Raw genomic sequence first — 22,849 nt, 5'->3', positions numbered from 1 at the left:
CGTGGCCCTCACAGCCTGGCAGGCAGGGCTGTGGATGTTCCTTGGGAGAACAGCAGAAGCAAAGTTAAGTTTGTTTATACTGGGACTGTGAAGTAACTGAAATGTGAGAAAGCTGGCACAGGACGTTCTCAGCTGTAAAGCAAGGAACTGTGGTCAGGAGAAACTGATAAACCCCAAAGGGGATAGGGGGCAGTGAAGGTACTGAACTACTGGGGCAATTTTGAGTTTTGGAATTTTTATTATTGTGGTAAAAATGGGCTATCCAGTCCCTGAGTTAAGGCCCATATGACTCTCCTGGACTGAACTGTATGAGAGTACGGGAAGCGCCTGGGCGCATCTAAGAAGCCAAGTTTGAATGTTTTTTTTTTCCTTATTTTTATTTGGGACACTAATAAACCTGATGCTGTTTTCCAGAAATCCGGTATCCGGGTTTTCCTTCACTTAACCATATAAAAGGCGTACAAAATTCTTACTTGTGGTCTGAGCCGGGCTTTCCCACCTACTCAGGGACTGGCCCGGCCACACTGCGTACGTTCTGGTTCAGCAGGAATTTGTCTAACTTTGTCTTGAATCCCTGGAGGGTGTTTTCCCCCATGACAGCCCCCGGAAGAGTGTTCCATTTTTCTATCTTTTAACTTTAGAGAATGCCCTCTCGTTCATTCTACCTTGGAGAGGGTGAACAACCTGTCTTTATCTACTAAGTCTATTCCCTTCATTATCTATTGCATTTTAGTAAAAGGGGGGGATTAATAAGCCACAATAGAAGTTTCTACCGTGGCCCAGAGTTCTAAATGCTCTGACGCTCATAGAATTCCTATGAGCGTCAGAGCAGCATTGGAGCATTTAGCGTCGCGGGCCGAGGTAGAAGCCTCTATCATGACTTAGTAAAAGGAAGGGGGGGGAGGGGTTATTTGGATTTGGTTTGTGCCTTTTTCTGTTGTAGTTCAAGGTAAGTTATATTCAGGTACAACCGGTATTTCTCTGTTCCTGGAGAGTTTATAATCTGATCTTGTATCAGAGGTAATGGGTGATTAAGTGACTTGCCCCAAATCAGAAGGAGCAGCAGTAGGATTTAAGCCTGTAGTTGTAACCATCAGACCAGTAGAATCCCACAGTCCTCAGGTCATACCCAGCTACAGTGGCATAGTAAGGGGGCACCATCTTGCTAGGGGCGCCGACAACCCGCCTCCTTTCTTCCCTCCGCTCCTCCCCCTGCTGCGTGTGCATGCTCCTTGCCTTTCACCATACTTTTTTTTTTTTTTTAAACTTCTCTGGTGTGAGCAACATTGCTGCCCATGTCGGCATCGGCGCTCTCTCTGATGTCACTTTCGGGTCCTGCACCTAGGAAGTGAGATCAAAGGGCGAGCCGACACCGACAAGGGCATGCTGCTTGCATCGGAGAAGTTAAAAAGGTATGGCGGAATGAGAAGGGGGCGCGCGTGTGTGGCAAAGGGGGGTGGGGTCCCAGGCGCCTCTAACCCTTGCTACGCTGCTGCCCAGCCAGTCAGGTTTTCAGGATACCTGTAATGAATTTGCATGACTAGTGAATGGCTGGGTGTGCCCCAGAGACTGGGTTGAGAATCATTGCAACAGACTCCTCCTCCATTCCTATCAAGTTTCAAGCTTTATTTAAAATTTGATATACCGCTTAAAAAACTGCCTGAGCGGTGTACAATATGATAGCTATTAAAAACAAGGGGATGACATTAAGACCAAAAGACGCTAATGACATACAGAAACATAATGATAAGGGAAGAAGTACAATCTGTGATAGGAGAGAAAGACATAAATGGTTAATACTTGAGGAGGGGGGAAACGCTCTTCCTTCTGCCTAAGGTCTGATATCTACTTGTTGTAGGCGTCCTTAAAGAGAAAGGTCTTTAGATTGGCTTATAATTTTTTTCTAAAGGTAGTTCTTCCCGGAGATGTGGAGGTAAAGAGTTCTATGTTGTGGGTGCTGTTACGGGAAAAAAAAAATCTTCTTTTTGGTTGTGTTGTAAAATAGGTGTCGTGGAAATAGAATTTCCAGAAGATGCTGGTTACTAGATCATAGTGTTCTACTTGGACAGTATGGAATAAGCAGTCTGTCTATAAATCCAGGTGTGTGTGTTGTTTTGTAGGTGAGTAATAATATTTTATATGTATGCATGCTGATGGCGGAATCTTCCCAATGCACACTATTGCTTCAGAAACCTGCCTAGAAAGAGCGTGAAAAGAGTTGAGAAAAATATATAAAGTGCCAACAAACTGATCCAGTCCTAATTTTACCCCTGTCCTTAGATGACCTGCTTTTCTCAAGGGAATCCCAAATACATGAGACGGCTCACTTCACAATATATCCGGCTCACTTCACAATATATCCAACCCACAATGTAATAATTTAATAAGAAAAGGGGGTTCCTATGGATAATAAAATGTCAAACATTTAAAAGATTTCTCTCACAAACCAATGTGATCAGCTCATATCAACATTAATGTAACATAAATAACATCCTGCTCAAGCTGTTCACACAGCAACAGTATTACAAGTACATTCATGTGACTAGTTAAAACCAGAACTGGATAAAACCAGGACTGGATCAATTTATCTTGAAAATATGGAGCCAGTTTTTAACCCTATATCATATAGAAGAGAGCAAAAACAAATGGTGGTAGCAAGCAAATTAGAGCTGAGTCAGACCAGTGGTCCATCTATCCTGTCTTCACAGTGGCCAATCCAGGTCACAAGTACCTGGCCAAAACCCAAATAGCTACACCATTTCTTACTGCCGACCCAGGCAAGCAGTGGCTTATCCCATGCCTGTCTCAATAGCAAATTATGAACTTTTCCTCCAGGAACTTGTCCAAACCTTTCTTAAAACCAGTTATGCTAACTGCTCTTACCACATCTTCTGGCAATGTGGTAAGTGAATAGTTGGAAGAATTTGTTTTATTTTTTATCCAAATTGCATACTATTTTTTCCTGTGGAAAGAATTCCAGCTCATCTTGTGTTTGGCTCTTAATGCTGGCACAAACTTTTTTTTAAAAAACCTGGCTCTTCCTTGGCTTAACTTGCTCATTTCTACTTGATTGCAACATATAATAATAATTGCAATAAGGGAATGCACCAAAGTGCCATAGACTTTTAAACTTTAGATCAAGAAATTTCCAAAGTCTCAGCCTGAAAGTTGTTACTTGGAGACCTTATCTGCCATTATTTTTCCACAGATGAAAATCAACCTCCTTGTATCTAGCTCTGCAGCTGCAGCTGCTTGTACTTCAGAGAATAATGTCCTGCACTGAGTGGGTAGGGATTTATACTGTAAACTGACATTATTTTCAGTCAAAAACATATTTCTTCTGTTCATGTATAAATGCCACCAATTTTCTTAATTTCTCTTGGCACTGCTCCTTTTTTCCACTGGTAAGATCTTTCTTAGAAGGTTTGAAATAACTTGTCTCTTCAAACCCAAGTATAAATTGATCAAATTAAAATGTTGCATTATGCTACTGACAAACTAAAACAAGTCAGTCACTTAATGTTATTAATCCACTGTAGTATGTTTGTTCTCGTTCATATAAGCAATATGAATAATTGCAGTGGCAGATTATATTGCTTTGGTGAACCACTTTGAATACTCATTTCATAGGAAGGTGGCATACAATTTGTCTTAAATAATATGAGGTCAGTATTGAAATGGGCATCCAGTGACATTGTGGTATGAGACTGGAGTACATATGTAGATTAGGTGCACCACTTAAATACAAACCTAATCTAAGTGTATACTTATGTGCCCTCTAGATGTAGGTGCATGTGGCAGAGTGAGGGATTCCTCTCTCTGGGACTGCTGTTATGCCACTGGGCAGCAGAGGGCACCATATACTTGAGAAGGACTACAGGTCCCAGAGTGCCCTGCAATGTTTGGCTCAGTGCTGAGTCTGAGGGGCGAGTCTCAGGGAGGAGTATTTCTGCCTAGGCTTGACTCAGTTAGAGAGAGGTCCAAGGAGAAAGGAGAGGTCTGAGCTAGACTCAGCATTTGGCTGAGGTAAGCCAAACTTCTTGTATGAATTAAGTGTAAGGCAAACTGTACAGAAATAAAGTGTTTTATTTCTATGCCACTGTGGTGTGGTTTTTGTGTCTTGACCCTCCTAAAAATACAGGGTAGCCTGTTACAGTGCAAATATTAGGAACCTACATGTCTAGCAAATACAAGGTTACACCTGGTTTTAGCACCTCTGGCCCAAATGTGTATACTAGACCAGTGGTTCCCAACTCTGTCCTGGAGGACCATTAGGCCAATCGGGTTTTCAGGCTAGCCCTAATGAATATGTATGGAGCAGATTTGCATGCCTGTCACTTCTATTATATGCAAATCTCTCTCATGCATATTCATTAGGGCTAGCCTGAAAACCCGATTGGCCTGGTGGTCCTCCAGGACACGGTTGAGATCCACTGTACTAGACAAAGAGGGCTAGAATCAAGAAAGGAGAGAAACGTTAGGTGCAATTTAAAAAAAAGAAAAAATTGAGCATGAATTGAGTTTCCTATTACAGTAAAGTTGGGTGCTGAAGCTGTTATAGAATACTGTGTTGGAATTTGAGTGTCTAACTTTTAAGTGTAAATGCTCACGCCTAAATACTGTTAAGCGCACGACTAATAGTATTCTATAAACTTAACACATAAATGCCTGACATGCTCCTGACCCACCCATGCCCCTTCCATATTAACAACCCCTCTGTAGTTATGCGCTGTATGATTTAGGCACTTGGGCCTGGGTGCACTAAGGTCACCATGCACCTAATGATTGTTGCTAAACTGGTTGAACCGGTTTAGTGATGATGTTATTTTGCCAACCGATGTACTCAATGGCTCACTAAGCGCTTTTCCATACATCTAATGCAGCCTCGGACTTTACTATGCAAACGACATCATTAGTATTAAAATGAGGTCATTAATATTAAAACCAGCCCACCGATCGATACACTAACATCACTTTGCGATGTACAAAAAACAGGAATAGTTATACTGACCTGATAAAAACAACAGGTGTAACTGTGTTACCGACAGGTCTGCCATAAAAAAAAGAGAGGCGGGAGGGATGCCCAATTCCTCCTGCCATGGAAATCTATACCCCCACACTCCTGAAACCCCTCCTCGTGAAGATTGTGGCCACCTGACCCCTCCAGGCTCCCAACCTCCCATGAAGATCATGGCCACCCGAACCCCCCCTTTGAGAAGATTTCCGACTGGAAGGATGTGCACTTCCTCCTGCCTCGGCCGCGCGAACCCTTTCACACACAGCTGGACCCCTCCCCCTGATGATGGCTCCCCTCCCCAACAACTTTAAAAAAAATCAGTAGGAGGGATGCCTACTCTCTCCTGCTTTGGCCACCCAGAGAACAGTGGCAAGTCCAGAAATCCTAAGCCTGTTGCTCCACCGATCAGAAAACAGTGATAAATATAAGAAAACTTCCAATTCAGTGCCTTTTAATAGCTTCAAGTGATCCACTTCACTGGCCTCCCTTCATACAAACATGATGGCAGTTAAAGGCCAAATGGCTGATCCAGTCTGTCCATTTGCAGTAATCATTATCTCTTCCTATCTCTAAGAGATTCCACAGGCCTATCCCACGCTTTCCTGAATTTACACATAGTCTCTGTCTATACCACCTCTTCTGGGAGATAGTTCCACACATCTACCACCCTTTCTGTATAAAAGTATTTCCTTAGATTACTCCTGAGCCTCTTAACTTCATCCTATACCCTCTTATTCCTGAGCTTCCTTTCAAATGAAAGAGACTTGACTCATGCGCATATGCGCCATATAATTATTTAAATGTCTCTATCATATCTTCCCTCTCCCACCTTTCCTCCAAAGTATACAGATTGAGATCTTTAAGTCTGTCCCCATATGCCTTATGACGAAGATGATGCACCATATTAGTAGCCTTCCTCTGGACTGATTCCATCCTTTTTATATCTATTTGAAGGTGTGTCCTCCAGAATTGTACACAATATTCTAAATGAGGTCTCACCAGAGTCTTATAAAGGGGCATCTATATTTCCTTTTTCCTACTGGCCATACCTCTTCCTATGCGCCCTAGCATCCTTCTAGCTTTCACCACCACCTGTTTGATCAGCTTAAGATCATCACATACAATCACACCCAAGCCCCTCTCTTGTGTCATGCACATAAGTTCTTTACCCCCTAAACTGTACCGTTCCTTCGGGTTTTTGCAGCTCAAATGCATGACCTTGCTTTTCTTAGCATTAAATTTTAGCTGCCAAATTTCAGACCATTCTTCATGCTTTGCTATGTCTTTCTTCATGTTATTCACCCCCATCTGAGGTGTCTACTCTATTGCAGATTTTGGTATCATCCACAAAGAGGCAAATCTTACTTGACAGCCCTTCAGCAATATCACTTATAAAAATGTTAAAAAAAACCCAGGCCCAAGAACAGAACCTTGAGGCATACCACTGGTAAGTAACATCCCTTTCCTCAGAGCGATCTCCATTAATCACTACCCTCTGTTGCCTTCCACTCAACCGATTCCTTACCTAGCCTGTCACTTTGAGACCCATCCCGAGGGCACTCGGTTTATTTATTAGACGTCTGTGTGGAGCACTGTCAAAGGCTTTGCTAAAATCAAAATACACACATCTAGCACACTCCCTCTATCCAATTCACTGGTCACCCAGTCAAAGAAATTGATCAGATTTGTCTGACAAGAACTACCTCTCCATGTTACCTCTGGTCCTGTAATCCATTGGATTCCAGAAACTTCACCATTCTCTGTTTGAAAATCATTTCTATTAATTTGCTTACCACAGAAATCAGACTTACTGGCCTGTAATTCCCTACTTCTTCTTTACTTTTAATTTTGTGAAGAGGGATTACATCCACCTTCTCCAGTCCTCCAGTGCCACTCCCGACTCTAGAGAAGCATTGAAAAAGTCAGTCAGTGGAGCCACCAGAACTTTCTGAAGTTCCTTCAGCACCCTTGCATGTACACCATCTATCCCCATCTCTTTGTCTACCTTTAATTTAGCTAGCTCCTCACGAACACAACCCTCTGAAAATTGATTAGGATCTACCACTCTTCCATCCCTATTCATGTTTGTCTTCTGTGGTCCCGCTCCTGGCGCTTCAGCCGTGAACACAGAACAGAAATATTTGTTAAGCAAGTCAGTCTTTTCTTTATCAGCTTCTTCATATTTCTCCTCTTCACCTTTGAGTCTCACAATGCCACTTTTGCAACATCTTCTTATCACTGATATATCTAAAAAATGTCATGTCTCCCTGTTTTACCATGTCAGCTATTTTTTCTTCCATTTGCATCTTTGCTTTCCTGACTACATGTCTAGCCTCTCTTTTCCAGATATATTTTTCCATTCTTCCTCTTTCTGCGATCTTTTGTAGTTTATGAAAGCTAACCTCTTATTCCTTACCTTCTCAGCTACTCTTTTTGAGAGCCAAAACAGCCTTCTTTTCTTCTTACTTTTACCTTCTTGCCTCACAAAAAGGTTTGTTGCCCTTACAATAACTCATTTCAGTTTTGTCCACTGCATTTCGACTCCTTCCAGACGTTCCCATCCAGACAATTCCTTGATGTAATCCCCCATCCAAAGAAAATTAGTTTTTTTAAAAGTCTAGAACCTTTACTTTTGAATGAGCCCTCTTTATTCCTATCTTAATATTAAACCGTACCATGCAGAGATCACTGGAAGCTAGATGATCACTTACTGTACCATCAGAAACACTTTCCCTGTTTGTAAGCACTAAGTCCAGTATGACCCCCATCCTGCATGGGTTCCATTATCAACTGCTGTAACAGTTCTCCTTGTCGAGAATCAAGGATTTCCCTACTTCTAGAAGACCCCAGAATAGGAAAACTCCAATCAACATCCAGCATATTAAAATCACCTGTTAGTAAAACTTCCCCTTCGCCTCTCTCTCTTCCTTGCCCTGCCTTTTACGTTTTCTATGGGCTGCTTCCTGTTTCCTCCTCTCCTCTCTTCCTCCGCCCCGGGACAAAGTATCAGCTTTAGTGTGGCTGTAGTTATGTGAAGGAGTGTCCAACAGGGGGAGTGGCAATGTCCTATATATTGTGCCTAACTTAAGTGAATGCATTTAGGCAAAGAAAACCCTGGCATTTATACGGTGCACCTAAATGTTACAATGCCTAGTTTTGCCTAACCCCGCTTAGGCAGCGCTAAGTGTGATTCTATGCAATGTGCCTAACTTTTATATAATTGCACTTAGTACCACACATATAGAATCGAGGCCTTAGTTTGTAGAATAGCATCTAAGTGCATTTACAAGTGTAACTCCAAGTTTTGTGCCAACTAATGCCATTTAAGGGTCATTATTGGCAGTTAAAGCCAATTACCCCCATTTAAACAATTAAGTGCTATTCTATAACTTTAATGTGCAATTTTGTCATTAGTCATAAAAATGTCCACCCATGCTTATAGAATTAGAAGGATAGGAATTCAGAGGTTGATTCTGTAAGTGGCGCCTGGCAAATGAATAAATAAATGAGGAAGCCTCAGCCCCACCACTCCACCGCTGTAGCTTTTCTAACTGCGGGAAGAATTACGTGGTGCCATTCATCATTGGCTGTTCTGCATTCATATGTTCGTCTATATGAATAACTTATATAAATTTTTTAATAATTTATGTATAAATAACCTTAAATATCTTTTGTGTTAGCTCATTTAAAATTTATATGCACTTATCTTTGCATCTGCCAAAACCTGGGAGTCAGACCAGACATGTTTCGCGTTGATACGCTTTATTAAGGGTCTCCCTGAATGTTAAAGAAAAGGAAGCCGTTATGTTCTCGTTCAAATACTGCTCCCTCCCCTCCATGTGTTTATCACTTACTATCTCCCAAAATAATACTACATTATCTTACCAAGGTTGCTGCTGCCATCCGACTCTAAATTCCGTTTGTAAGAGAAAAATGGCGGAGGCGTTCTACCCTGATGTTTAAATACTCCTCCTATCCTTTGTCACCAATTTATTACCTCCACCTGTTTCTCATTGGCCCAATTGTCAACCAATCAATGAAGCCCACTCCAGCTCGCCGTTCAACCCTCGTGGTTCCACTGTATCCAGCATAAAGATATATCTCTGTTCTATCTCATTAAGTCTCCTATAATCTTTCCCACCATCCCTCCCAACTACTCTTTCTATGACCCGCCATTTAATCTCCTCTATCTTATGGTTACATGCTACCCAGTGATCCACTAAGATTATAGGAGACTTAATGAGATAGAACAGAGATATATCTTCATGCTGGATACAGTGGAACCACGAGGGTTGAATGGCGAGCTGGAGTGGGATGGTAATTATTACATCACATTACATTAGAGATTTCTATCCTGCCATTACCTTGCGGTTCAAGGCGGATTACAAAAGAGTTTTAGAAGATTGGTTACAAAAGAAGATCTCTGGTTATTTCCAGAGAGAGTAAAGAATAGATCAGGTTGATTCGGGGGTTCAGGAAGAAGATGGGTGGAAGGAAGGTATTCGTGGTGTTAAGACTTTTTCAGGGATTTCTTTTGTGAACGTCTTGTAGTCTGGGGTTGTTATCAGTAGATTGGAGATTTGATTGTCTAGTTTTGCTGCTTGAGTGGCTAAGAGGCCGTCGTATATTTTTTTCCATTTAACTTCTTTGATTGGAGGGTGTGTGAATGGGGTATGAGTTTTCCCTCTCCTTTTTTTTTTTTATTTTATATTTATAATTTTTGTACAACCAATAAAAATGGTACAGAGAAATACTGAAATACATTAGTCAATACAGACTGAAAACTATATACAGGCAATATACTCATTTATTATAGTCCTCAAATGGGGAGGAAAGCAAGACATAAAGGAAAACCCCCTGGGGAGAAGGGATACACTTAACAAAAACATAAAGAAAATAGCAGTACTAAGATATTAACCTACTATTAAACTAAATTCCGCACTAAATCACTTGATTCATTCTGGCTGCAATGAAATCCCTTTACTCTCTAGGAAAAAACCTAATTGGGCAGGCTCAAAAAATATATATTTATTCCCTTGATAGGTAATAAAACATTTACAAGGAAATCTTAACTGAAAAATTGCCCCCATTGAAATAACTTTAGGACGATATTGCAAAAATTCTTTCCTCCTGGATTGTGTCCATTTCGAGACGTCAGGAAATATGTATACCCTTTCACCTAGAAAGGTGACTTGTTTCAGCTTAAAGTATAATTTCAACAGCATTTCTTTATCTTGTAAAAATACAAAGGAAACTAATAATGTTGCCCGACCTAGTAATTCAATTTCAGAAGATTGCAATATTGCTGATACATCTAATTGCTCAGTTCCATCTTCTAAAACTTCTTTTTGAACATTCTTTAAATAGTAAATTTTCTGTATCGAGGGAAGATTCAATTCTGATACTTTTAAAACTGTGATCATAAAGTTCTTGAAGAGTTCCTGAGAAGACATAAATTTTGCTATAGGAAAGTTAAGAATCCTTAGATTCAAATTTTTTTGCTGATTTTCCAAATTTTCTATCTTCCTAAGAAACATCATTCTATCAATCATTTGTTTAGACAGTAAATTTTTATTCTCAGTTGTTAGTTTCTCTAATTTAGAAAAGTCAATCTTCTGCTGTTGAACAGATGTCTCCAAAAGGGTTATCCTGGAAGAGGAGTTTAAAGTAATAGAGAGAAAATTGGTACAAACCGAGTGCAGGTTTTCAATTGCAGACCATATGGAGTCAAGGGTCACTGCCTGTGGTTTCTCCAACGGCTTGAGGGGGGGGATGACTGCCAGGTTTCCATAGGCTGAGTCCCCAGAGAGCAAACTCCGGGCTCCCTCACCCTCCCCACCGCTGGTTCCCTCAGGTTTAGCGCTCCCGTGTTGCAACGATTCCTGTCCCAGAATCGGCACTGCTGTAATCACATCTGGGTCAGCCTCGGGTGCAGTACGCGTCATGCTCGATGTGTTCGGCATGTCCTCCAACTGCGACCGCTCATCCGAAGTTTCGCCGGGCATTGGGGGCGTGTGCGGTCCTCGTGGGCTCAGCGAAAGTTCGCCGTCCAAGCTGTGATCCACCCCAGTCACAGCAGCAGATACGCCCGGTGAGTAGGTTGGGACTGTATAAGATGTTATAGCAGTCTGTCGTGGAGTTGAAGAGCCAGATAAAGGTGGAGGAAAACCTCTCTGTTTTCCCCTTCTTTTAGGCATCGAAGAAAAATTTTTAAAGCAATTTAGCACAGAAACAATTGTCTTAGGAAGAGGAGCTCTCAGACCTACGTCTGCTCAAATCGCCATCTTGCCTCCTCCTCCTTTTTTCTTTCAATGCCTCCTTTAATTGGCACAGCAAGTTACAATAATATTTTGCATTAACTGTTCGGTCTCTTGGAAGATAGTCATTACAACACCTTCCTGATCTCAAAACACTGTGGCCATGACACTACTGCTGACTTTTGGGTACTGAATTTCTTTGGCCTTGGAGAACCTGAGTGCAGCCATTGCATGGACTGCTGTTTTGTAGTGGTGATCATAGTGGTGATCATAGTGGTGTAACCAATATTTCATCAACAGTAACTAGTCATTCCAAAAAGTTGGCACCAGCTTGCTGAAAATGCTGCAAAATCAACTTGGAATTGTCCCCTCAAAGTTGTTTCTTGTCAGCATTCAAACATTTGAGCACTCACTTTCTATTTTTTATATTAATGGCCAACAAAAACGAGGTTCAAAGTAAGAAAATCCAAGAAGATCAAAATAGCACACTTTTTATTCTTCCCAATGTGCATCACTTTGCATTTGGCCACATTAAATTATTAAATTTCATCTGCCTGTTGGACGCCCAATTCTTCTGATTTCCTAAGGTCTGCCTGCAATTTTTCACAATCTGCATGCATTTTATCAACTTTGAACAGCTTTGTGTCATCTGCAAATTTAATCACCTCACTTGTTCCAATTTCCAGATCATTTATAAATATGTTAAATAGCACCGGTCCCAGTACAGATCCCTGCTATTGAGCTAGACATGGGAGAAGTCATGGCTTGCCCTGGGATCGGTAGTATGGAATGTTGATACTACTTTGGATTTTGCCAGGTACTTGTGACCTGGATTATTGGCCACTGCCAGAAACAGGATACTAAACTAGTATGGCTATTCTCATGTTCTTAAGCCTGAATTTTGAATGCTTAAGGCCTTATAGCCATCTACCAAACTATTATGACTCACTTCAGTTATGAAAAGATAGCCTCAATAATAGTTATGCTCAGAACACCTTATACAATCCAATGGGAATTCTGATTCCACTTTCTCAAAACGAGTCAGTGGTGTTGGAATTCTTCATCATTCCCAATACATGGAAAGTACTCAATATGTTTTTTAGAGATATATGTTTTTAAAGATTTTTTTCTCTTTTTTAAGATTTTTTCCTATTTTCACATCAATATAACTTATTATAGCTTAAATAGCTTGTATATAGAAAAAGGTTTAAAAGTGCATCACTTAACTTAAATCCTTATCGGTTCCCCTTCCCGACGCGTTTCGGAATTCTTTTTCAAGGTCGGGGGAACTGAAAGCAACACACACACCATAAGAAATCACACCCAAACAATCTCTAAAACATTTAAGTCTTCTAAGTATTCAACTCACCAAGAGATAAGGTTAATCCTCAACCATACATTTACTGCCACTGGCTACATTGAGCGTACCTTAAATCTGCGGGAGTTGCGCTGGATGTTTCAACTTCAAACTATGGCTCCATCCGGGTTAAATGAAGCCTCAGATTGGATGGCCCAAGTAGATTGCTGATGTCAAAGATTAGGGGCCTTTTGTTTTGAACTTTCTCTCTGGCTCGTTTGGGTTGCTAGGATACTGAATATGATGAGGGGGGTGGGACTATTTAATGCTCTGAATGAACGCCGCGGCCATCTTTCTTGATAGCCAGTGGCAGTAAATGTATGGTTGAGGATTAACCTTATCTCTTGGTGAGTTGAATACTTAGAAGGCTTAAATGTTTTAGAGATTGTTTGGGTGTGATTTCTTATGGTGTGTGTGTTGCTTTTCAGTTCCCCCGACCTTGAAAAAGAATTCCGAAACGCGTCGGGAAGGGGAACCGATAAGGATTTAAGTTAAGTGATGCACTTTTAAACCTTTTTCTATATACAAGCTATTTAAGCTATAATAAGTTATATTGATGTGAAAGTAGGAAAAAATCTTTAAAAAGAAAAAAGAGAAAAAAATATTTAAAAACATATATCTCTAAAAAACATATTGAGTACTTTCCATGTATTGGGAATGATGAAGAATTCCAACACCACTGACTCGTTTTGAGAAAGTGGAATCAGAATTCCCATTGGATTGTATAAGGTGTTCTGAGCATAACTATTATTAAGGCCTTATAGATCATCACCAATATTTTACAATATAGCTTGACACGAAGAGCATCAGGAGTCCTCCTTTCACTAGAGGGAGGAGAGTTTTAAAGCACTAACTGCAGTTATGTATTATAAAATGTATTTTTTATTTTTATAAATTTTTAAATTTATTTTATAACTTATTTAAGTAGAGGCTTTCTGATTCTGTGAATACATCTTGTCATATCAAAGAGGCCGCATTTGAAGTCTGAATTATAAGGTGTTCAGTGAAAAATTAGTTTGGTCATCTTGAATAAGTAGGTGGCAAGTCTTGTCATTGAAGCATTGTCATTTTTACTAGCCTGCCCCAGAGAAACGATTATGACAGGCATTATAATGAAGTTTCTTCAGTGTATAAACAGGTTTATAGATTAAATGTGCTACAGCATTTTCAGAAATAACATAAAGGGACTAGCTCTGCAAGCTGCTGAAGACTGACCTCTATATGAGTTGCCTATAACGAGAATCCTTTTTCATTTAAGTTACAGCATCTGCTAAATCATAGCTGTAGCAGCAGACTGCATGTTTACTAAAATCATCTGCATTTTTAGCATTCATTCCTTTGAAAAAAAAAAAAAATCCTGACACAAAAATTGGTTTGGCAATTAATGTGACATAGGAGCAGAAGTCTATTGGGAAGGCTTCATCTTTCTGCCTGCCTTGTTGTGTGTGAACCTGAATGCATAGGCACAAAGCTACACCCATACAAAGGCAGAGATACACAGATACACAACCCCTGATAGCCTAATGAGATACGTTTTTACCATGTTCTTGAACAGACATGCAGGAGTTTTCAAATGTAATTTAGATGTAATTCAATAAGAAGCAGTCTAGTTTTGATGCAGATGAACTTTGTGTTTGTTTTTTATTCATTTATAACCCACTTTTTACACAGCGGCTCGCAATTTAAACATACACAGTACAAGTCATACACATTTAAAACATAAACAGACAAGCGACCAGCGCTTATACCTATACAAAACATCAATTCCCATATTTCATATTACAAAACAAGTGTCTCTTCAACAACTGCTTAAAAACACCAAGATTACTCTGCTGTCGTATATACATAGGCACATGATTCCATTCCTGCGGGCCAATGCACAAAAATGTGCTTGCTCGTGTAACGATCAATCTCGGAGACCTAACTGGGGGAGCCAGCAAGTCTGTGCAATGGATGGATAGATAGATGGTAACAGAACATAATAATAATAATAATAACTTTATTTTTCTATACCGCCATAGTCAGACGACTTCTAGGCGGTTCAAATCGAAAGAAGGCTGAACATTCAGCGAATTACAAATGCATGAGGGGAATGTTACAGAAGAAAAGGGTAGTAGGGGAGGGAATGTAAGAGGGTTTGAAAGGGGGAGGGAAAGTGAGAGGGGTAGGAATTGCCTGAAGATTGCTTCAGGTTTGTAGGGGGAAAAAGCGTAGTGACTGGATAGTGACTGAATATTGACTGGATAGGACTGGATAGTGCTCATCAGGCTTACAGGTGCTTGGCCACGCATATAAACCAACACAAGCAATCTATAACGTATACGGTCCTCCAATTTTAACCAGCTGAAAAAGTGTTCTTATTACCGAATTTTGGGCAACCTGCAATCCCTGTAAAGAAGTTGCGGGGAAACCCAAAAGCACAATATTACAATAATCGAGACACGATAAGGGACTTCTGGAGACTGATAAAAATCACTCCTTATATCCAAGGTCCCTAATTTCCAAACTGTCCATTAATGGAGCCTACTATTGTTTTCATCCCTGGTTTCTTGTTAACAACAAAATATATACTGTATGTAGAAGGCAAAGAAGTTTAATAACACTTACATTTTAATTAAAATAGCCCAACAGAGATGTTTGTTTATGACAGCCCTTCGTAGTTACGAATAAGTCAAAGTTAAACATGTGGTGCAAAGCCACTTAGCTGCCCTTGACAGTATATAGATAGAGCTGTAAGATTCCCAAGGCTGATTCAGCATCCACAAAAATGGGAATTGCTTCCACTTCACCTTACTAGTCTCAGCCGCACCATCATTTTGCGCCTAGATTTATCATTTGGTGGCAACATTGCAAGTGTTACAGCATCTATAGTCTTTACTTTTGGATGAACCGGACAGGGGTGTAGGACAATTCATCACGGCCTTTTTATCGTGGGACTGTTCAGCGCTGTTTTTATCATGGGACTGTTCAGTGTAGCCCAGGCACAAGCATGTTTTGTGTTGCGTGCCCCCCCCCCCGATCCAGCATATAGCACATATGTTGGGGGCAATGCCCCCAGTACCCCACCAACAGCACTCACGCATATCCCCATCAGCACTCGTGGCTCATGTGGTGGGTGGGCAATGACCCCTACACCCCACCCAATCCAGTATGTCTCATAGTGCATGTGGTGGTAGGGGGCAATGCCCCCCACACATGCCCCTATCAGCATTCTACCTCAGTCCAGTAATGCCCCCCCACACCTCCGATACAGCACTCCACCTTGATCCAGCAATGCCTTCCCACACATCAGCACGCCACCTCAATCCAACATGAAGCAAGAAGGGCCTCAATCCACCGCAATCCAGTATGAAGGGCTGGGACGCACTTAAATGGCATTGACGAAAGGGTGTTCAAATGTATAGTCAAGACCAAAAACACCCTGAAAATCTCTTTGCACAAAAAGTACTAATTTTAACAATGGAGGTGGGCCTCAGAGACCTAGAATCAGGCAGTTGACTGCTAGTTTTTATTGCAGGTCAATATCTCAATCATCAGCCCAAGCTCCAGTTCTTTTTGAATTTTCCTTTTAAATTTTTTTTATAATAAATAGTTTTAATCTTTTTATATATATTTATACCATTTTGTTTAGGCTGTTATTAAACTTCATCAGTAAAAGATAGCGCCTATAATTTCAAAAAGCACTTATCTTTATGAACGCCACTGCAAGTGAACAGCACTGCTTAATGAAACCCGATGGGGGCCTCCGTTTCACCCTAATAGGCTTCATCAGGGGATAGTGTTCAGCAGTACCTTAACGTTAAAAAAACAGCAGTTTTAGTTTACAATATCTTATACGTTTACATTGAAAAATTTTTAAAGTTAGTGCTAAATGAAAAAAACAGCAACTTACGGAACCCGTGTGAGAAGTCCCGGCATGCTCACAGCAGGAATCAAACAGCGAGGAGTGGTGGCACTGTACTTATTTGGATGGCGGGGCTCGCCATCCCTGCCAGCCAGGAGATCTGGGCTGCTGGAGTTCTGGAGGGGGCCTGAGTCTAAAATGGGGGGTGCCCAGACCCCCAAATCCCCCCCCCATGTCTATGCCACTGATGCACATTCTCTGTCCTTTATGCTAGTATTCTGTAAAGAAAACTAGGGGCTTCCTTTCTTTATAGAATAGTTCCTGTTGTGGAATTACACCTCGAAGGGCAATTCTGTAACCTAGATGCTCATATCTGCATGAGCAAATGTTTAGAATATTAGCATTTACACATGCATGTGCATACTTTAGTGCAGTGTATCGCAAACTGTCTGCTGTGGCACACCAGTTTGCTGCAGAAGATTTCAGGTGTGCCGCGAGACGCTGGGAGAGAGGAGAGGTGCCAGCGCCGGCTAACTGCCTCCAGGGCATGCCTCTTGTGGTGAGAGGCACGTCCTGTAGGCAGTCAGCTGCTGCCTGTGATTCTCCTCCTCTCTGCACCAGACAGCATTCTCAGCCATTGGTCGACCTTGCCTGGGCGCTGCAACCCCAGGCACCAGAACACTTTTGTTCTTGATCAGCGTTCTGGTGCCTGGGGTCGCAACACCCAGGCAAGGTCGACCAATGGCTGAGAACGCCGTCTGTGGCATCACGAAGGGGGCGGGATAGAGCCAGATCGGGTGGGTGTTCCTTAAAGGATGCTTTCACTGCTCCCGCCAACTTCTTAGCCTTTTTCTTGGCCGCGGGGGTGGACCAGCAGCCGTGCTGAAGTGCAGGTCCCAGAAGGTTCTGGACCCAGTCGGCTGTGCACCCCCCTAGGGCGTGCACCCGGGGCGGTTTGCCTCCCCCGCCCTGCCCTTGGTACGCCACTGACACAAGCCCTATGGCTGGCATAATAGTGAGTGCCTTAATTTTATGAGGGGCTACTGAAAAGTACCCCTAAACTGTAGCTGAAAAGAGTGTCATCTTATTTCACTAGGTACCAATTTGCAGAAAAATTAAAAAAGAGACGTTCTGACATGGTTTCAGATCATTGATTGAACTATATCCACGTCATTCTCTTCTTGGTTGAGCTGAGAACTTTGCAGCATCCCCCCTCATAGTTACATTCTGTAATAGGTGTCTAGGTCCCTTTCTTGCAGTGTATAGCAAACTATGTGCTGTGCTATGGCAGATTCCAGATGTGCTGCGAGACGCTGGCTGATTGCTTACAGGATGTGCCTCTTGTGGTGAGAAGCACGTCCTATAGGTAGTTAGCCAGTGCCTCTCCTTCTCCAGAACCCCCCACCCCCCCTTCCCACAGGCGGTAATAGGAGGCGCAGGGCTGCGGCTGAAGGCCATCCGCACAGGAATGGACATCGATGTGATGACATCACACGTGTACGTGACATCATCGCAGCGACATCCACACATTTCCGGATGCCATCCAGCCGTGTCCCTGCAATTAGTGTACCGTGGCTTCCAAAATGTTTGTGGCACACTGCTTTATAGAATAGGCTTCTGTTGCTTGCCCTCCAGGCAGTTACCGTGTTTTTCGGTCCATAAGACGCACTTTTTCCACCCCCCTCAAGGGGGTGGAAAAGGGGATGCATCTTATGAACCGAAGATTACACCCCCCCGGTACCTTTTTAAAAACTGCCTGCCCTTCCTTTTAAATCATCCCTGCCCTGCAGTACCTTTTTAAGCGCCCCTTAAGCCTGGTTGTCCAGCGGTGTATGGGCCAGCAGGCCCGTGCTGTCTGCGTTGCTGCTTGGGCCCGCCCTGCTTTCAGAATGACTGCATCAGTTCTCACGGAACTCATGAGAACTGACCCATACACGAAAGCCGGCCCATACACTGCTAGACCACCAGGCTTAAGAGGTGCTTAAAAAGGTACTGTGGGGCAGGGGGTGTTTTAAAAGGAAGGGCTGGTGGGCGGGCCGGCGGGGATATTTTAAAAAGTAGTATCGTGGGGGGGAGGTGGAAAAAATTGTTAGTCGGATGGGACGGATCCCTTCTGACCCAGCCTACCACTAGACCACCAGAGGTGAAGGGGGTGGTAGGTTACAGGTCAGGGAAGGGGGATAGGGTGCAGAGTCTAGCAGGGAAGGGGGGACAGGGTGCAGAGCCTGGCAGGGAGGGGGGACAAGGTGCAGAGCCTGGAAAAGAGTATGGGGTTGGGTGCAGAGCCTGGCAGTTTGTGTGGCAAACTGGTGTGGGAGTGAGGGAGGCTGGGTGCACAATTTGGTTCAGAATGGTTTTTTTCTTGTTTTTCTCCTCTATATCTGGGGTGCATCTTATGGAGCGAAAAATACGGTAAATGGAGATATCAACTTAATTGCTACCTAACTATTTCCCCCTTTTACAAAAAGCATAGTGTGGTTTTAAGCTGCGGAAACAACTCTGCCACTCATAGAATTTCTATGGTGCAAAAAACCGCGCTACGCTTTTGTAAAAGGGGATTTTACAGCTTGTTTAATTTCCTAATCATTAATTTCTTTGTAGTCCCATTGAAATAAACACTCCTTCGGGACATTTTCTTTATACCCCCCTTTTCTTTTCAAATTAAATTCTGACATTTTGCCTCTTTATTTTTCTCCTACATGTTGTTCCAGCTCCAAACATTATGACCTCAGAATCTTTACTTTACTACATGACTCTCAGTCAGGTTTTAGATCTCATTTCAGTACAGAGACAGTGCTAGCTACTTTAATTGATCACTTGAATAGTCTTTTAAGCAAGGGCAATAATGCTTAGTACTTAAATTTGATTTAAGTAGTGCTTTTGACCTTGTAGATCATTTTAAATTGTTAGAATCATTAGATGCTTTGGGTATTCAGGGCAAAGTACTTACATGGTTCAAAGGGTTTCTCGAATCAAGACTATACGAGGTTAGGTTTAACGATACATTCTCTACTACTTGGAAAAATCCTTGTGGAGTCTCGCAGGGTTCTCCACTCTCTCCTACACTATTTAATGTGTATTTGTCCTCATTGAGCCATTCATTGAGTAATTTAGGTTTAAAATTCTTCAGTTATGCAGACATCACTATAGTCATCCCATGCTGTGGAGCTTTATCCAACAGCATCCAATTTATTGAGTCGGTACTACTTTTAATGGAGACATGGATGCGGGAATTTAAACTTAAACTAAATCAGGATAAAACTAAATTTTTCTTTGCAACATCTCAATAGATTATTTTTGAACCAACAATTAAGATTAACTCAGTATCTTATACATTAAGTCCTACATTTAAAATACTTGGAGTCATTCTTGACCAAGGTTTAACTATGAAGAATCAGATTGATACAGTAGTCCAGAAAGGATATTACACATATTACACTTTATGGAAGTTACGTACTATTAGACCCTCTCTTGAGACTGCTGCTTTCAAAATTCTTGTTCAATCATTACTTTTGGGCCTTTTGGATTATTGTAATATAGTCTATTTGAAAAGCACCAAGAAAAATCTAGTTAGATTGACCTTGGTGCAGAATACAGTGGTAAGATTGATTTACCGTCTGAGGAAGTTTGACCAACACCAAACAACACCAACATCAAACAACACTGGCTTCCAGTCGAGGTTCGAATAATCTTTAAGTTAAGATGTTTGTATTATAAAGTAGCTTTTGGACTTGCCCCAACAACACCTGGTTGACAGATTTGATATTCTTCCACAGAAGAATAATAGAAGATCACATGCTCTGTTTGTGTTTCCTTCGGTTAAAGATTGCAAACGCAAGAATTTATTTGATTACAAGCCTCACCAAACAAAGCTTGAGGCAAGTTACAAAAATTAAAAGTTTGCGCTAGCATTAGTAAAAATCATCCCATGTCCAAAAAGCTTCTATTTCCTACCTCAATAATTATATAAATATATTATTTTGTTGTTGTTGTTTAAATCTTTATTGATTTTCAAACTTTGATAGTGCAATAGAATTGGTAAATCATAAAATACTGCATGGAACGCACTAATAACTATACAATTATTACACTAAACATATTAAATATATTCTTGAAAATCAAGTCTTCAAGAGCTGGGTTTTTGTTTTTTTGTTTTTTACACGGCCTGCAGCAGCAAAGCTGAAATAATTCTAGTGGAATAAAATTCCACAGCTCCGAAAGCTGTTAAGACAGATTAAACTGAGCTTCAGAGCACTTGAACTTTATACTCGAACTGACTATGCTGTTTAATGTTCACACTATTTTTTCTAATTAGATAATTAGCAGGTACTATTAAGGAATATTAAAAAAAGGTCACAGACAGCCAGATTTCTTCAAAGTTCAATTGTTGAAATCATGTATAAAGCTCATTTCTATGCTGATTTTCCTTATCTTAGGTATTCTAAGCCTATCATTGCTTCCCCACCCCCTACTGAATTTGCATAACCTGATGCAGAAAATTCTCTTCTGCAGTAAGACAACTTTTATAGCATAGATGACAGAAGCGGTGACCACTCAATGGTCCATGCTAGCCATTAGAGTCTTGAGTTACCCTCTGGCTGATTAGCTATTCAGTTCAGCTCATACCACTCAACTGGACATGCATTCCAGCAGTACCAAAATGGGTAGCACTGCTGCATCTTCATTGACCTTGTGAGTAAAACTCCTGTCCTTGCAAACAGAGTATTTGATGAACAGATACAAAGGGATCCTTTTAGTAAAGTGCATTAGATTGTTAATGTGAAATTTGTTGCACATTAACAACTAATGCACAAACACAGTGATAAGCAGCACAGTATATTTATAATCAACGTGGGGTAGGTAATGCTCTATTTTGGGGAAGGGGTGGAACTGGGTGAGGGCATAGGTGAAGAAAGAAAATGGAAAATATTTGGCATTAACCCCTCCCTTTTATAAAGCCATGTTAGGCTTTTTTGTCACTGGCTGTGGTGGTAAAAGCTCAGATGCTCATAGAACCCTATGAGTGCCAGAGATAATATTGCAAATGCAAATTTCCTTTCAGAGAGGGTGGGAAATAACTAGGGTTGCTAACTCATTGACGGAGAAAAACAAGACAATTGTCCTCTGCTCTATGCCCCAGCATCTTTTCCTCTCTCTTCACTGCCCCCTCCCCCCACTTATGATCTAGCATGACTCCCTCCCCCTCATTATGTCTAACATTTTTTCTCCTCTGTTCTGCCCTTTTATTTGGTCTTATCTTATTTATCTCTTCTCTCCTTTACCCTCTCCCCAGATTCAGCATATCCTGCCTCTCTTCTCCTCTCCAATTTAGTCTTTGTCTTTTCTTTCTTGTCCCCTCCCCCTTCCTGCAAGTTCAGCATTTATCCATATTCCTCCCCCTCTCCTTCTCTCAGGTCTAGCAACTTACCATCTCTCTCATCCTCCCTCAGGTCAGCATATCTTTATCTCTACCCCTCCCCTCCAAAGTCTGGTAGATCTCTATCACCTTCTCCTATTAAAGACAGTGTTGTTTCCACCAGTTCAATATTTCTCCCTTCTTCCCCATGGGTTCAACATGTATGTTGGAGGAGCCTGTTTTTTTTACTTTCTCATCTTGAATACACATGGAAGAGGATTTTTTTTTTTTCCATTGCAGGACCGATTGAATGGAATAAGTTTCTGATCACTCTTAGGAAGCAGAAGAAATTGTCAGCATTTAAAAATTTGCTAAAACAGCACTTCTTGTCATAGGCTGCTATGTAAACATGCCTGCACTGTTTGTAGTATGATTATTTGATTGATTGGTATTTTGTTTTGTTTTTATTATAGTTTTGTGGTCTGATTGGAATATTTTTTTTTATTACTTATGTTATATTATACTCTGTTCTGGAAAAAAAAGTGGATTATAAATTGAGGTGGGATGCAGCAGAGGAAAGGTCCCAAGATCAGCCAGCGGTATTCTGCTTTACTCACTGCTACTGCCAGTGATTGAGACAACTTTGGAGGACCTGGAGTGGAGAAGGTGAGAGAGAAAAACACTGGGCTCACAAAGAGGGAGGAAGAGAGAGAGAGAGAGAGAGAGAGAGAGAGAAAAAAAAAATTCCATACTCAAAATTGAAGGGGAGGGAGAGGGGAGGGAGAGATAATGGGTGAACCCAGGAGCACGGAGAAAGAGAGAGGCACTACAAAGTAGAGGTTGTGTGGAGACATATTCTGATCCCCATTTCCACCTGTCCTTTTTCAATTCTTTTCTGTCCCCATCCCTTCTGTGTCATTATTGGTACTGTCCCTGCACATTCCCATCATATTGGTACCATCCCCCCATCATCCTCACAGTTCTACTTCCCACCCCCATCCCCAACCTGCATTTAACC

The 22,849-nt window shown here is 41.5% G+C and overlaps 1 long non-coding RNA gene across 6 annotated transcripts in view; it reads left to right on the top strand.

The window, feature by feature from the left end:
* Nucleotides 1-22,849, top strand: part of LOC117355427 — a 129,544-nt gene that overhangs the window by 632 nt on the left and 106,063 nt on the right. For 4 of the 6 annotated variants that reach the window (XR_004538357.1, XR_004538356.1, XR_004538360.1 and 1 more), the window contains exon 2: nt 2,006-2,120. The exons of the other annotated variants lie outside the window; for them this stretch is intronic. This is a non-coding gene — a long non-coding RNA (uncharacterized LOC117355427). The remainder of the gene's footprint in view (nt 1-2,005; nt 2,121-22,849) is intronic. 6 annotated transcript variants of the gene reach the window in all.

Source organism: Geotrypetes seraphini, chromosome 2, assembly GCF_902459505.1.
Source record: "Geotrypetes seraphini chromosome 2, aGeoSer1.1, whole genome shotgun sequence".
Classification (NCBI taxonomy): Eukaryota; Metazoa; Chordata; class Amphibia; order Gymnophiona; family Dermophiidae; genus Geotrypetes; species Geotrypetes seraphini.
Note: the sequence above shows the minus strand (reverse complement) of the source record. Positions and strands in the feature narration are given on the sequence as shown.